Below are 13,603 nucleotides of genomic sequence, written 5' to 3' on the forward strand. Positions count from 1 at the left end.
AGAAAAGCCCCGGCTACTTGAGACACTTAGACTAAGCCTAAACCAGAAAGATCTCTCCATAAAGATGTTTTTTATACTGTACTTCCACAATCAGCTGGCAGTACAAAAGAACAAGCGGCAGACATACTTAGGCTGAGACATGGTGGTTTGGTGCAGAGACCATGCATATCATGGGAATATTTCAGCATTTCTGCTCTGGTTTTCAGTGTATTACACCAAAACACCCACCTGATGACATAATTTCAAGAGCAAAGCAGCAATTTGCAAAATTCAACTTCTTTGGGGAACTGAGCAATTGCTGAGCTGACAGCAAGTCCTGCTGGGTCCCTGTCACCTGCAGAGTGCCCGCATCCTCACCACGGTAGCGGGCATTGTGACAAAGGTTCTACGTCAGCTGGGTGTGGCAGCCGAGCGCCCGCTAGGGGAGGGGGAGCCTGTCAGCCCCGGGCCTGTCACTGCCTGCTGTCCCCCGTGTCACCAGCGAGGCCTCTGAAAAGTTTCCAAAACATCCCCAGACTTGGGTCCAAAGTGGCCAAAATTCTCCAAGAGACAAGTCGGGAAGAAGGATATGGAAGAGAGGGAGAAAGCCAAGGGAGCAGGCCAAAGGGAGGCAAGAGGAAAAAGTAGTGCCGGGCTGCAGGACTGAAATGGAGGAATTGAAAGACGAAAGCCAGGAAGCAGGAGAGTTTGAGAAAAGGAGAGAGGAAAGAAGAGACATGCAGCCAGACGAGGGCTTAGTGAGAGAGGCTGGGACAGAGAACAGGATGAGAAGGAAATAAGGCAAGGCAAGGCAAGGCTAGGCCAAAGGATGTTTCTTTGATTTATATTTTCTACCACATTCATCTTGCGATGAGAGGAAAGCCATCAGACGTTATGGATTAGGCCCAAACAAAAGCCCCGGCTACTTGAGACACTTAGACTAAGCCTAAACCAGAAAGATCTCTCCATAAAGATGGTTTTTATACTGTACTTCCACAATCAGCTGGCAGTACAAAAGAACAAGCGGCAGACATACTTAGGCTGAGACATGGTGGTTTGGTGCAGAGACCATGCATATCATGGGAATATTTCAGCATTTCTGCTCTGGTTTTCAGTGTATTACACCAAAACACCCACCTGATGACATCATTTCAAGAGCAAAAGCAGCAATTTGCAGAATTCAGCTTCTTTGGGGAACTGAGCAATTGCTGAGCTGACAGCAAGTCCTGCTGGGTCCCTGTCACCTGCAGAGTGCCCGCATCCTCACCACGGTATCGGGCATTGTGACAAAGGTTCTACGTCAGCTGGGTGTGGCAGCCGAGCGCCCGCTAGGGGAGGGGGAGCCTGTCAGCCCCGGGCCTGTCACTGCCTGCTGTCCCCCGTGTCACCAGCGAGGCCTCTGAAAAGTTTCCAAAACATCCCCAGACTTGGGTCCAAAGTGGCCAAAAGTCTCCAAGAGACAAGTCGGGAAGAAGGATATGGAAGAGAGGGAGAAAGCCAAGGGAGCAGGCCAAAGGGAGGCAAGAGGAAAAAGTAGTGCCGGGCTGCAGGACTGAAATGGAGGAATTGAAAGACGAAAGCCAGGAAGCAGGAGAGTTTGAGAAAAGGAGAGAGGAAAGAAGAGACATGCAGCCAGACGAGGGCTTAGTGAGAGAGGCTGGGACAGAGAACAGGATGAGAAGGAAATAAGGCAAGGCAAGGCAAGGCTAGGCCAAAGGATGTTTCTTTGATTTATATTTTCTACCACATTCATCTTGCGATGAGAGGAAAGCCATCAGACCTTATGGACTAGGCCCAAAGAAAAGCCCCGGCTACTTGAGACACTTAGACTAAGCCTAAACCAGAAAGATCTCTCCATAAAGATGTTTTTTATACTGTACTTCCACAATCAGCTGGCAGTACAAAAGAACAAGCGGCAGACATACTTAGGCTGAGACATGGTGGTTTGGTGCAGAGACCATGCATATCATGGGAATATTTCAGCATTTCTGCTCTGGTTTTCAGTGTATTACACCAAAACACCCACCTGATGACATCATTTCAAGAGCAAAGCAGCAATTTGCAGAATTCAGCTTCTTTGGGGAACTGAGCAATTGCTGAGCTGACAGCAAGTCCTGCTGGGTCCCTGTCACCTGCAGAGTGCCCGCATCCTCACCACGGTAGCGGGCATTGTGACAAAGGTTCTACGTCAGCTGGGTGTGGCAGCCGAGCGCCCGCTAGGGGAGGGGGAGCCTGTCAGCCCCGGGCCTGTCACTGCCTGCTGTCCCCCCTGTCACCAGCGAGGCCTCTGAAAAGTTTCCAAAACATGCCCAGACTTGGCTCCAAAGTGGCCAAAAGTCTCCAAGAGACAAGTCGGGAAGAAGGATATGGAAGAGAGGGAGAAAGCCAAGGGAGCAGGCCAAAGGGAGGCAAGAGGAAAAAGTAGTGCCGGGCTGCAGGACTGAAATGGAGGAATTGAAAGACGAAAGCCAGGAAGCAGGAGAGTTTGAGAAAAGGAGAGAGGAAAGAAGAGACATGCAGCCAGACGAGGGCTTAGTGAGAGAGGCTGGGACAGAGAACAGGATGAGAAGGAAATAAGGCAAGGCAAGGCAAGGCTAGGCCAAAGGATGTTTCTTTGATTTATATTTTCTACCACATTCATCTTGCGATGAGAGGAAAGCCATCAGACGTTATGGATTAGGCCCAAACAAAAGCCCCGGCTACTTGAGACACTTAGACTAAGCCTAAACCAGAAAGATCTCTCCATAAAGATGGTTTTTATACTGTACTTCCACAATCAGCTGGCAGTACAAAAGAACAAGCGGCAGACATACTTAGGCTGAGACATGGTGGTTTGGTGCAGAGACCATGCATATCATGGGAATATTTCAGCATTTCTGCACTGGTTTTCAGTGTATTACACCAAAACACCCACCTGATGACATCATTTCAAGAGCAAAAGCAGCAATTTGCAGAATTCAGCTTCTTTGGGGAACTGAGCAATTGCTGAGCTGACAGCAAGTCCTGCTGGGTCCCTGTCACCTGCAGAGTGCCCGCATCCTCACCACGGTAGCGGGCATTGTGACAAAGGTTCTACGTCAGCTGGGTGTGGCAGCCGAGCGCCCGCTAGGGGAGGGGGAGCCTGTCAGCCCCGGGCCTGTCACTGCCTGCTGTCCCCCGTGTCACCAGCGAGGCCTCTGAAGAGTTTCCAAAACGTGCCCAGACTTGGGTCCAAAGTGGCCAAAAGTCTCCAAGAGACAAGTCGGGAAGAAGGATATGGAAGAGAGGGAGAAAGCCAAGGGAGCAGGCCCAAGGGAGGCAAGAGAAAAAAGTAGTGCCGGGCTGCAGGACTGAAATGGAGGAATTGAAAGACGAAAGCCAGGAAGCAGGAGAGTTTGAGAAAAGGAGAGAGGAAAGAAGAGACATGCAGCCAGACGAGGGCTTAGTGAGAGAGGCTGGGACAGACAACAGGATGAGAAGGAAATAAGGCAAGGCAAGGCTAGGCCAAAGGACGTTTCTTTGATTTATATTTTCTACCACATTCATCTTGAGATGAGAGGAAAGCCATCAGACCATATGGATTAGGCCCAAACAAACGCCCCGGCTACTTGAGACACTTAGACTAAGCCTAAACCAGAAAGATCTCTCCATAAAGATGGTTTTTATACTGTACTTCCACAATCAGCTGGCAATACAAAAGAACAAGCGGCAGACATACTTAGGCTGAGACATGGTGGTTTGGTGCAGAGACCATGCATATCATGGGAATATTTCAGCATTTCTGCTCTGGTTTTCAGTGTATTACACCAAAACACCCACCTGATGACATCATTTCAAGAGCAAAAGCAGCAATTTGCAAAATTCAACTTCTTTGGGGAACTGAGCAATTGCTGAGCTGACAGCAAGTCCTGCTGGGTCCCTGTCACCTGCAGAGTGCCCGCATCCTCACCACGGTAGCGGGCATTGTGACAAAGGTTCTACGTCAGCTGGGTGTGGCAGCCGAGCGCCCGCTAGGGGAGGGGGAGCCTGTCAGCCCCGGGCCTGTCACTGCCTGCTGTCCCCCGTGTCACCAGCGAGGCCTCTGAAGAGTTTCCAAAACGTGCCCAGACTTGGGTCCAAAGTGGCCAAAAGTCTCCAAGAGACAAGTCGGGAAGAAGGATATGGAAGAGAGGGAGAAAGCCAAGGGAGCAGGCCCAAGGGAGGCAAGAGGAAAAAGTAGTGCCGGGCTGCAGGACTGAAATGGAGGAATTGAAAGACGAAAGCCAGGAAGCAGGAGAGTTTGAGAAAAGGAGAGAGGAAAGAAGAGACATGCAGCCAGACGAGGGCTTAGTGAGAGAGGCTGGGACAGAGAACAGGATGAGAAGGAAATAAGGCAAGGCAAGGCTAGGCCAAAGGACGTTTCTTTGATTTATATTTTCTACCACATTCATCTTGAGATGAGAGGAAAGCCATCAGACCATATGGATTAGGCCCAAACAAACGCCCCGGCTACTTGAGACACTTAGACTAAGCCTAAACCAGAAAGATCTCTCCATAAAGATGGTTTTTATACTGTACTTCCACAATCAGCTGGCAGTACAAAAGAACAAGCGGCAGACATACTTAGGCTGAGACATGGTGGTTTGGTGCAGAGACCATGCATATCATGGGAATATTTCAGCATTTCTGCTCTGGTTTTCAGTGTATTACACCAAAACACCCACCTGATGACATCATTTCAAGAGCAAAGCAGCAATTTGCAAAATTCAACTTCTTTGGGGAACTGAGCAATTGCTGAGCTGACAGCAAGTCCTGCTGGGTCCCTGTCACCTGCAGAGTGCCCGCATCCTCACCACGGTAGCGGGCATTGTGACAAAGGTTCTACGTCAGCTGGGTGTGGCAGCCGAGCGCCCGCTAGGGGAGGGGGAGCCTGTCAGCCCCGGGCCTGTCACTGCCTGCTGTCCCCCGTGTCTCCAGCGAGGCCTCTGAAAAGTTTCCAAAACATGCCCAGACTTGGGTCCAAAGTGGCCAAAAGTCTCCAAGAGACAAGTCGGGAAGAAGGATATGGAAGAGAGGGAGAAAGCCAAGGGAGCAGGCCAAAGGGAGGCAAGAGGAAAAAGTAGTGCCGTCCTGCAGGACTGAAATGGAGGAATTGAAAGACGAAAGCCAGGAAGCAGGAGAGTTTGAGAAAAGGAGAGAGGAAAGAAGAGACATGCAGCCAGACGAGGGCTTAGTGAGAGAGGCTGGGACAGAGAACAGGATGAGAAGGAAATAAGGCAAGGCAAGGCAAGGCTAGGCCAAAGGATGTTTCTTTGATTTATATTTTCTACCACATTCATCTTGCGATGAGAGGAAAGCCATCAGACGTTATGGATTAGGCCCAAACAAAAGCCCCGGCTACTTGAGACACTTAGACTAAGCCTAAACCAGAAAGATCTCTCCATAAAGATGGTTTTTATACTGTACTTCCACAATCAGCTGGCAGTACAAAAGAACAAGCGGCAGACATACTTAGGCTGAGACATGGTGGTTTGGTGCAGAGACCATGCATATCATGGGAATATTTCAGCATTTCTGCTCTGGTTTTCAGTGTATTACACCAAAACACCCACCTGATGACATCATTTCAAGAGCAAAAGCAGCAATTTGCAGAATTCAGCTTCTTTGGGGAACTGAGCAATTGCTGAGCTGACAGCAAGTCCTGCTGGGTCCCTGTCACCTGCAGAGTGCCCGCATCCTCACCACGGTAGCGGGCATTGTGACAAAGGTTCTACGTCAGCTGGGTGTGGCAGCCGAGCGCCCGCTAGGGGAGGGGGAGCCTGTCAGCCCCGGGCCTGTCACTGCCTGCTGTCCCCCGTGTCACCAGCGAGGCCTCTGAAGAGTTTCCAAAACGTGCCCAGACTTGGGTCCAAAGTGGCCAAAAGTCTCCAAGAGACAAGTCGGGAAGAAGGATATGGAAGAGAGGGAGAAAGCCAAGGGAGCAGGCCCAAGGGAGGCAAGAGAAAAAAGTAGTGCCGGGCTGCAGGACTGAAATGGAGGAATTGAAAGACGAAAGCCAGGAAGCAGGAGAGTTTGAGAAAAGGAGAGAGGAAAGAAGAGACATGCAGCCAGACGAGGGCTTAGTGAGAGAGGCTGGGACAGAGAACAGGATGAGAAGGAAATAAGGCAAGGCAAGGCTAGGCCAAAGGACGTTTCTTTGATTTATATTTTCTACCACATTCATCTTGAGATGAGAGGAAAGCCATCAGACCATATGGATTAGGCCCAAACAAACGCCCCGGCTACTTGAGACACTTAGACTAAGCCTAAACCAGAAAGATCTCTCCATAAAGATGGTTTTTATACTGTACTTCCACAATCAGCTGGCAGTACAAAAGAACAAGCGGCAGACATACTTAGGCTGAGACATGGTGGTTTGGTGCAGAGACCATGCATATCATGGGAATATTTCAGCATTTCTGCTCTGGTTTTCAGTGTATTACACCAAAACACCCACCTGATGACATCATTTCAAGAGCAAAGCAGCAATTTGCAAAATTCAACTTCTTTGGGGAACTGAGCAATTGCTGAGCTGACAGCAAGTCCTGCTGGGTCCCTGTCACCTGCAGAGTGCCCGCATCCTCACCACGGTAGCGGGCATTGTGACAAAGGTTCTACGTCAGCTGGGTGTGGCAGCCGAGCGCCCGCTAGGGGAGGGGGAGCCTGTCAGCCCCGGGCCTGTCACTGCCTGCTGTCCCCCGTGTCTCCAGCGAGGCCTCTGAAAAGTTTCCAAAACATGCCCAGACTTGGGTCCAAAGTGGCCAAAAGTCTCCAAGAGACAAGTCGGGAAGAAGGATATGGAAGAGAGGGAGAAAGCCAAGGGAGCAGGCCAAAGGGAGGCAAGAGGAAAAAGTAGTGCCGTCCTGCAGGACTGAAATGGAGGAATTGAAAGACGAAAGCCAGGAAGCAGGAGAGTTTGAGAAAAGGAGAGAGGAAAGAAGAGACATGCAGCCAGACGAGGGCTTAGTGAGAGAGGCTGGGACAGAGAACAGGATGAGAAGGAAATAAGGCAAGGCAAGGCAAGGCTAGGCCAAAGGATGTTTCTTTGATTTATATTTTCTACCACATTCATCTTGCGATGAGAGGAAAGCCATCAGACGTTATGGATTAGGCCCAAACAAAAGCCCCGGCTACTTGAGACACTTAGACTAAGCCTAAACCAGAAAGATCTCTCCATAAAGATGGTTTTTATACTGTACTTCCACAATCAGCTGGCAGTACAAAAGAACAAGCGGCAGACATACTTAGGCTGAGACATGGTGGTTTGGTGCAGAGACCATGCATATCATGGGAATATTTCAGCATTTCTGCTCTGGTTTTCAGTGTATTACACCAAAACACCCACCTGATGACATCATTTCAAGAGCAAAAGCAGCAATTTGCAGAATTCAGCTTCTTTGGGGAACTGAGCAATTGCTGAGCTGACAGCAAGTCCTGCTGGGTCCCTGTCACCTGCAGAGTGCCCGCATCCTCACCACGGTAGCGGGCATTGTGACAAAGGTTCTACGTCAGCTGGGTGTGGCAGCCGAGCGCCCGCTAGGGGAGGGGGAGCCTGTCAGCCCCGGGCCTGTCACTGCCTGCTGTCCCCCGTGTCACCAGCGAGGCCTCTGAAGAGTTTCCAAAACGTGCCCAGACTTGGGTCCAAAGTGGCCAAAAGTCTCCAAGAGACAAGTCGGGAAGAAGGATATGGAAGAGAGGGAGAAAGCCAAGGGAGCAGGCCCAAGGGAGGCAAGAGAAAAAAGTAGTGCCGGGCTGCAGGACTGAAATGGAGGAATTGAAAGACGAAAGCCAGGAAGCAGGAGAGTTTGAGAAAAGGAGAGAGGAAAGAAGAGACATGCAGCCAGACGAGGGCTTAGTGAGAGAGGCTGGGACAGAGAACAGGATGAGAAGGAAATAAGGCAAGGCAAGGCTAGGCCAAAGGACGTTTCTTTGATTTATATTTTCTACCACATTCATCTTGAGATGAGAGGAAAGCCATCAGACCATATGGATTAGGCCCAAACAAACGCCCCGGCTACTTGAGACACTTAGACTAAGCCTAAACCAGAAAGATCTCTCCATAAAGATGGTTTTTATACTGTACTTCCACAATCAGCTGGCAGTACAAAAGAACAAGCGGCAGACATACTTAGGCTGAGACATGGTGGTTTGGTGCAGAGACCATGCATATCATGGGAATATTTCAGCATTTCTGCTCTGGTTTTCAGTGTATTACACCAAAACACCCACCTGATGACATCATTTCAAGAGCAAAGCAGCAATTTGCAGAATTCAACTTCTTTGGGGAACTGAGCAATTGCTGAGCTGACAGCAAGTCCTGCTGGGTCCCTGTCACCTGCAGAGTGCCCGCATCCTCACCACGGTAGTGGGCATTGTGACAAAGGATCTATGTCAGCTGGGTGTGGCAGCGGAGCGCCCGCTAGGGGAGGGGGAGCCTGTCAGCCCCGGGCCTGTCACTGCCTGCTGTCCCCCCTGTCACCAGCGAGGCCTCTGAAAAGTTTCCAAAACATGCCCAGACTTGGGTCCAAAGTGGCCAAAAGTCTCCAAGAGACAAGTCGGGAAGAAGGATATGGAAGAGAGGGAGAAAGCCAAGGGAGCAGGCCAAAGGGAGGCAAGAGGAAAAAGTAGTGCCGGGCTGCAGGACTGAAATGGAGGAATTGAAAGACGAAAGCCAGGAAGCAGGAGAGTTTGAGAAAAGGAGAGAGGAAAGAAGAGACATGCAGCCAGACGAGGGCTTAGTGAGAGAGGCTGGGACAGAGAACAGGATGAGAAGGAAATAAGGCAAGGCAAGGCAAGGCTAGGCCAAAGGATGTTTCTTTGATTTATATTTTCTACCACATTCATCTTGCGATGAGAGGAAAGCCATCAGACGTTATGGATTAGGCCCAAACAAAAGCCCCGGCTACTTGAGACACTTAGACTAAGCCTAAACCAGAAAGATCTCTCCATAAAGATGTTTTTTATACTGTACTTCCACAATCAGCTGGCAGTACAAAAGAACAAGCGGCAGACATACTTAGGCTGAGACATGGTGGTTTGGTGCAGAGACCATGCATATCATGGGAATATTTCAGCATTTCTGCTCTGGTTTTCAGTGTATTACACCAAAACACCCACCTGATGACATCATTTCAAGAGCAAAAGCAGCAATTTGCAGAATTCAGCTTCTTTGGGGAACTGAGCAATTGCTGAGCTGACAGCAAGTCCTGCTGGGTCCCTGTCACCTGCAGAGTGCCCGCATCCTCACCACGGTAGCGGGCATTGTGACAAAGGTTCTACGTCAGCTGGGTGTGGCAGCCGAGCGCCCGCTAGGGGAGGGGGAGCCTGTCAGCCCCGGGCCTGTCACTGCCTGCTGTCCCCCGTGTCACCAGCGAGGCCTCTGAAGAGTTTCCAAAACGTGCCCAGACTTGGGTCCAAAGTGGCCAAAAGTCTCCAAGAGACAAGTCGGGAAGAAGGATATGGAAGAGAGGGAGAAAGCCAAGGGAGCAGGCCCAAGGGAGGCAAGAGAAAAAAGTAGTGCCGGGCTGCAGGACTGAAATGGAGGAATTGAAAGACGAAAGCCAGGAAGCAGGAGAGTTTGAGAAAAGGAGAGAGGAAAGAAGAGACATGCAGCCAGACGAGGGCTTAGTGAGAGAGGCTGGGACAGAGAACAGGATGAGAAGGAAATAAGGCAAGGCAAGGCTAGGCCAAAGGACGTTTCTTTGATTTATATTTTCTACCACATTCATCTTGAGATGAGAGGAAAGCCATCAGACCATATGGATTAGGCCCAAACAAACGCCCCGGCTACTTGAGACACTTAGACTAAGCCTAAACCAGAAAGATCTCTCCATAAAGATGGTTTTTATACTGTACTTCCACAATCAGCTGGCAGTACAAAAGAACAAGCGGCAGACATACTTAGGCTGAGACATGGTGGTTTGGTGCAGAGACCATGCATATCATGGGAATATTTCAGCATTTCTGCTCTGGTTTTCAGTGTATTACACCAAAACACCCACCTGATGACATCATTTCAAGAGCAAAGCAGCAATTTGCAAAATTCAACTTCTTTGGGGAACTGAGCAATTGCTGAGCTGACAGCAAGTCCTGCTGGGTCCCTGTCACCTGCAGAGTGCCCGCATCCTCACCACGGTAGCGGGCATTGTGACAAAGGTTCTACGTCAGCTGGGTGTGGCAGCCGAGCGCCCGCTAGGGGAGGGGGAGCCTGTCAGCCCCGGGCCTGTCACTGCCTGCTGTCCCCCGTGTCTCCAGCGAGGCCTCTGAAAAGTTTCCAAAACATGCCCAGACTTGGGTCCAAAGTGGCCAAAAGTCTCCAAGAGACAAGTCGGGAAGAAGGATATGGAAGAGAGGGAGAAAGCCAAGGGAGCAGGCCAAAGGGAGGCAAGAGGAAAAAGTAGTGCCATCCTGCAGGACTGAAATGGAGGAATTGAAAGACGAAAGCCAGGAAGCAGGAGAGTTTGAGAAAAGGAGAGAGGAAAGAAGAGACATGCAGCCAGACGAGGGCTTAGTGAGAGAGGCTGGGACAGAGAACAGGATGAGAAGGAAATAAGGCAAGGCAAGGCAAGGCTAGGCCAAAGGATGTTTCTTTGATTTATATTTTCTACCACATTCATCTTGCGATGAGAGGAAAGCCATCAGACGTTATGGATTAGGCCCAAACAAAAGCCCCGGCTACTTGAGACACTTAGACTAAGCCTAAACCAGAAAGATCTCTCCATAAAGATGGTTTTTATACTGTACTTCCACAATCAGCTGGCAGTACAAAAGAACAAGCGGCAGACATACTTAGGCTGAGACATGGTGGTTTGGTGCAGAGACCATGCATATCATGGGAATATTTCAGCATTTCTGCTCTGGTTTTCAGTGTATTACACCAAAACACCCACCTGATGACATCATTTCAAGAGCAAAAGCAGCAATTTGCAGAATTCAGCTTCTTTGGGGAACTGAGCAATTGCTGAGCTGACAGCAAGTCCTGCTGGGTCCCTGTCACCTGCAGAGTGCCCGCATCCTCACCACGGTAGCGGGCATTGTGACAAAGGTTCTACGTCAGCTGGGTGTGGAAGCCGAGCGCCTGCTAGGGGAGGGGGAGCCTGTCAGCCCCGGGCCTGTCACTGCCTGCTGTCCCCCGTGTCACCAGCGAGGCCTCTGAAAAGTTTCCAAAACATGCCCAGACTTGGGTCCAAAGTGGCCAAAAGTCTCCAAGAGACAAGTCGGGAAGAAGGATATGGAAGAGAGGGAGAAAGCCAAGGGAGCAGGCCCAAGGGAGGCAAGAGAAAAAAGTAGTGCCGGGCTGCAGGACTGAAATGGAGGAATTGAAAGACGAAAGCCAGGAAGCAGGAGAGTTTGAGAAAAGGAGAGAGGAAAGAAGAGACATGCAGCCAGACGAGGGCTTAGTGAGAGAGGCTGGGACAGAGAACAGGATGAGAAGGAAATAAGGCAAGGCAAGGCTAGGCCAAAGGACGTTTCTTTGATTCATATTTTCTACCACATTCATCTTGAGATGAGAGGAAAGCCATCAGACCTTATGGACTAGGCCCAAACAAAAGCCCCGGCTACTTGAGACACTTAGACTAAGCCTAAACCAGAAAGATCTCTCCATAAAGATGGTTTTTATACTGTACTTCCACAATCAGCTGGCAGTACAAAAGAACAAGCGGCAGACATACTTAGGCTGAGACATGGTGGTTTGGTGCAGAGACCATGCATATCATGGGAATATTTCAGCATTTCTGCTCTGGTTTTCAGTGTATTACACCAAAACACCCACCTGATGACATCATTTCAAGAGCAAAAGCAGCAATTTGCAGAATTCAGCTTCTTTGGGGAACTGAGCAATTGCTGAGCTGACAGCAAGTCCTGCTGGGTCCCTGTCACCTGCAGAGTGCCCGCATCCTCACCACGGTAGCGGGCATTGTGACAAAGGTTCTACGTCAGCTGGGTGTGGCAGCCGAGCGCCCGCTAGGGGAGGGGGAGCCTGTCAGCCCCGGGCCTGTCACTGCCTGCTGTCCCCCGTGTCACCAGCGAGGCCTCTGAAAAGTTTCCAAAACATCCCCAGACTTGGGTCCAAAGTGGCCAAAAGTCTCCAAGAGACAAGTCGGGAAGAAGGATATGGAAGAGAGGGAGAAAGCCAAGGGAGCAGGCCAAAGGGAGGCAAGAGAAAAAAGTAGTGCCGGGCTGCAGGACTGAAATGGAGGAATTGAAAGACGAAAGCCAGGAAGCAGGAGAGTTTGAGAAAAGGAGAGAGGAAAGAAGAGACATGCAGCCAGACGAGGGCTTAGTGAGAGAGGCTGGGACAGAGAACAGGATGAGAAGGAAATAAGGCAAGGCAAGGCTAGGCCAAAGGACGTTTCTTTGATTCATATTTTCTACCACATTCATCTTGAGATGAGAGGAAAGCCATCAGACCTTATGGACTAGGCCCAAACAAAAGCCCCGGCTACTTGAGACACTTAGACTAAGCCTAAACCAGAAAGATCTCTCCATAAAGATGTTTTTCATACTGTACTTCCACAATCAGCTGGCAGTACAAAAGAACAAGCGGCAGACATACTTAGGCTGAGACATGGTGGTTTGGTGCAGAGACCATGCATATCATGGGAATATTTCAGCATTTCTGCTCTGGTTTTCAGTGTATTACACCAAAACACCCACCTGATGACATCATTTCAAGAGCAAAGCAGCAATTTGCAGAATTCAGCTTCTTTGGGGAACTGAGCAATTGCTGAGCTGACAGCAAGTCCTGCTGGGTCCCTGTCACCTGCAGAGTGCCCGCATCCTCACCACGGTAGCGGGCATTGTGACAAAGGTTCTACGTCAGCTGGGTGTGGCAGCCGAGCGCCCGCTAGGGGAGGGGGAGCCTGTCAGCCCCGGGCCTGTCACTGCCTGCTGTCCCCCGTGTCACCAGCGAGGCCTCTGAAAAGTTTCCAAAACATGCCCAGACTTGGCTCCAAAGTGGCCAAAAGTCTCCAAGAGACAAGTCGGGAAGAAGGATATGGAAGAGAGGGAGAAAGCCAAGGGAGCAGGCCAAAGGGAGGCAAGAGGAAAAAGTAGTGCCGGGCTGCAGGACTGAAATGGAGGAATTGAAAGACGAAAGCCAGGAAGCAGGAGAGTTTGAGAAAAGGAGAGAGGAAAGAAGAGACATGCAGCCAGACGAGGGCTTAGTGAGAGAGGCTGGGACAGAGAACAGGATGAGAAGGAAATAAGGCAAGGCAAGGCTAGGCCAAAGGACGTTTCTTTGATTCATATTTTCTACCACATTCATCTTGAGATGAGAGGAAAGCCATCAGACCTTATGGACTAGGCCCAAACAAAAGCCCCGGCTACTTGAGACACTTAGACTAAGCCTAAACCAGAAAGATCTCTCCATAAAGATGGTTTTTATACTGTACTTCCACAATCAGCTGGCAGTACAAAAGAACAAGCGGCAGACATACTTAGGCTGACACATGGTAGTTTGGTGCAGAGACCATGCATATCATGGGAATATTTCAGCATTTCTGCTCTGGTTTTCAGTGTATTACACCAAAACACCCACCTGATGACATCATTTCAAGAGCAAAAGCAGCAATTTGCAGAATTCAGCTTCTTTGGGGAACTGAGCAATTGCTGAGCTGACAGCAAG

This window comes from Patagioenas fasciata, unplaced genomic scaffold (genome assembly GCF_037038585.1).
Source record: "Patagioenas fasciata isolate bPatFas1 unplaced genomic scaffold, bPatFas1.hap1 Unplaced_7, whole genome shotgun sequence".
In the NCBI taxonomy this organism is placed as follows: Eukaryota; Metazoa; Chordata; class Aves; order Columbiformes; family Columbidae; genus Patagioenas; species Patagioenas fasciata.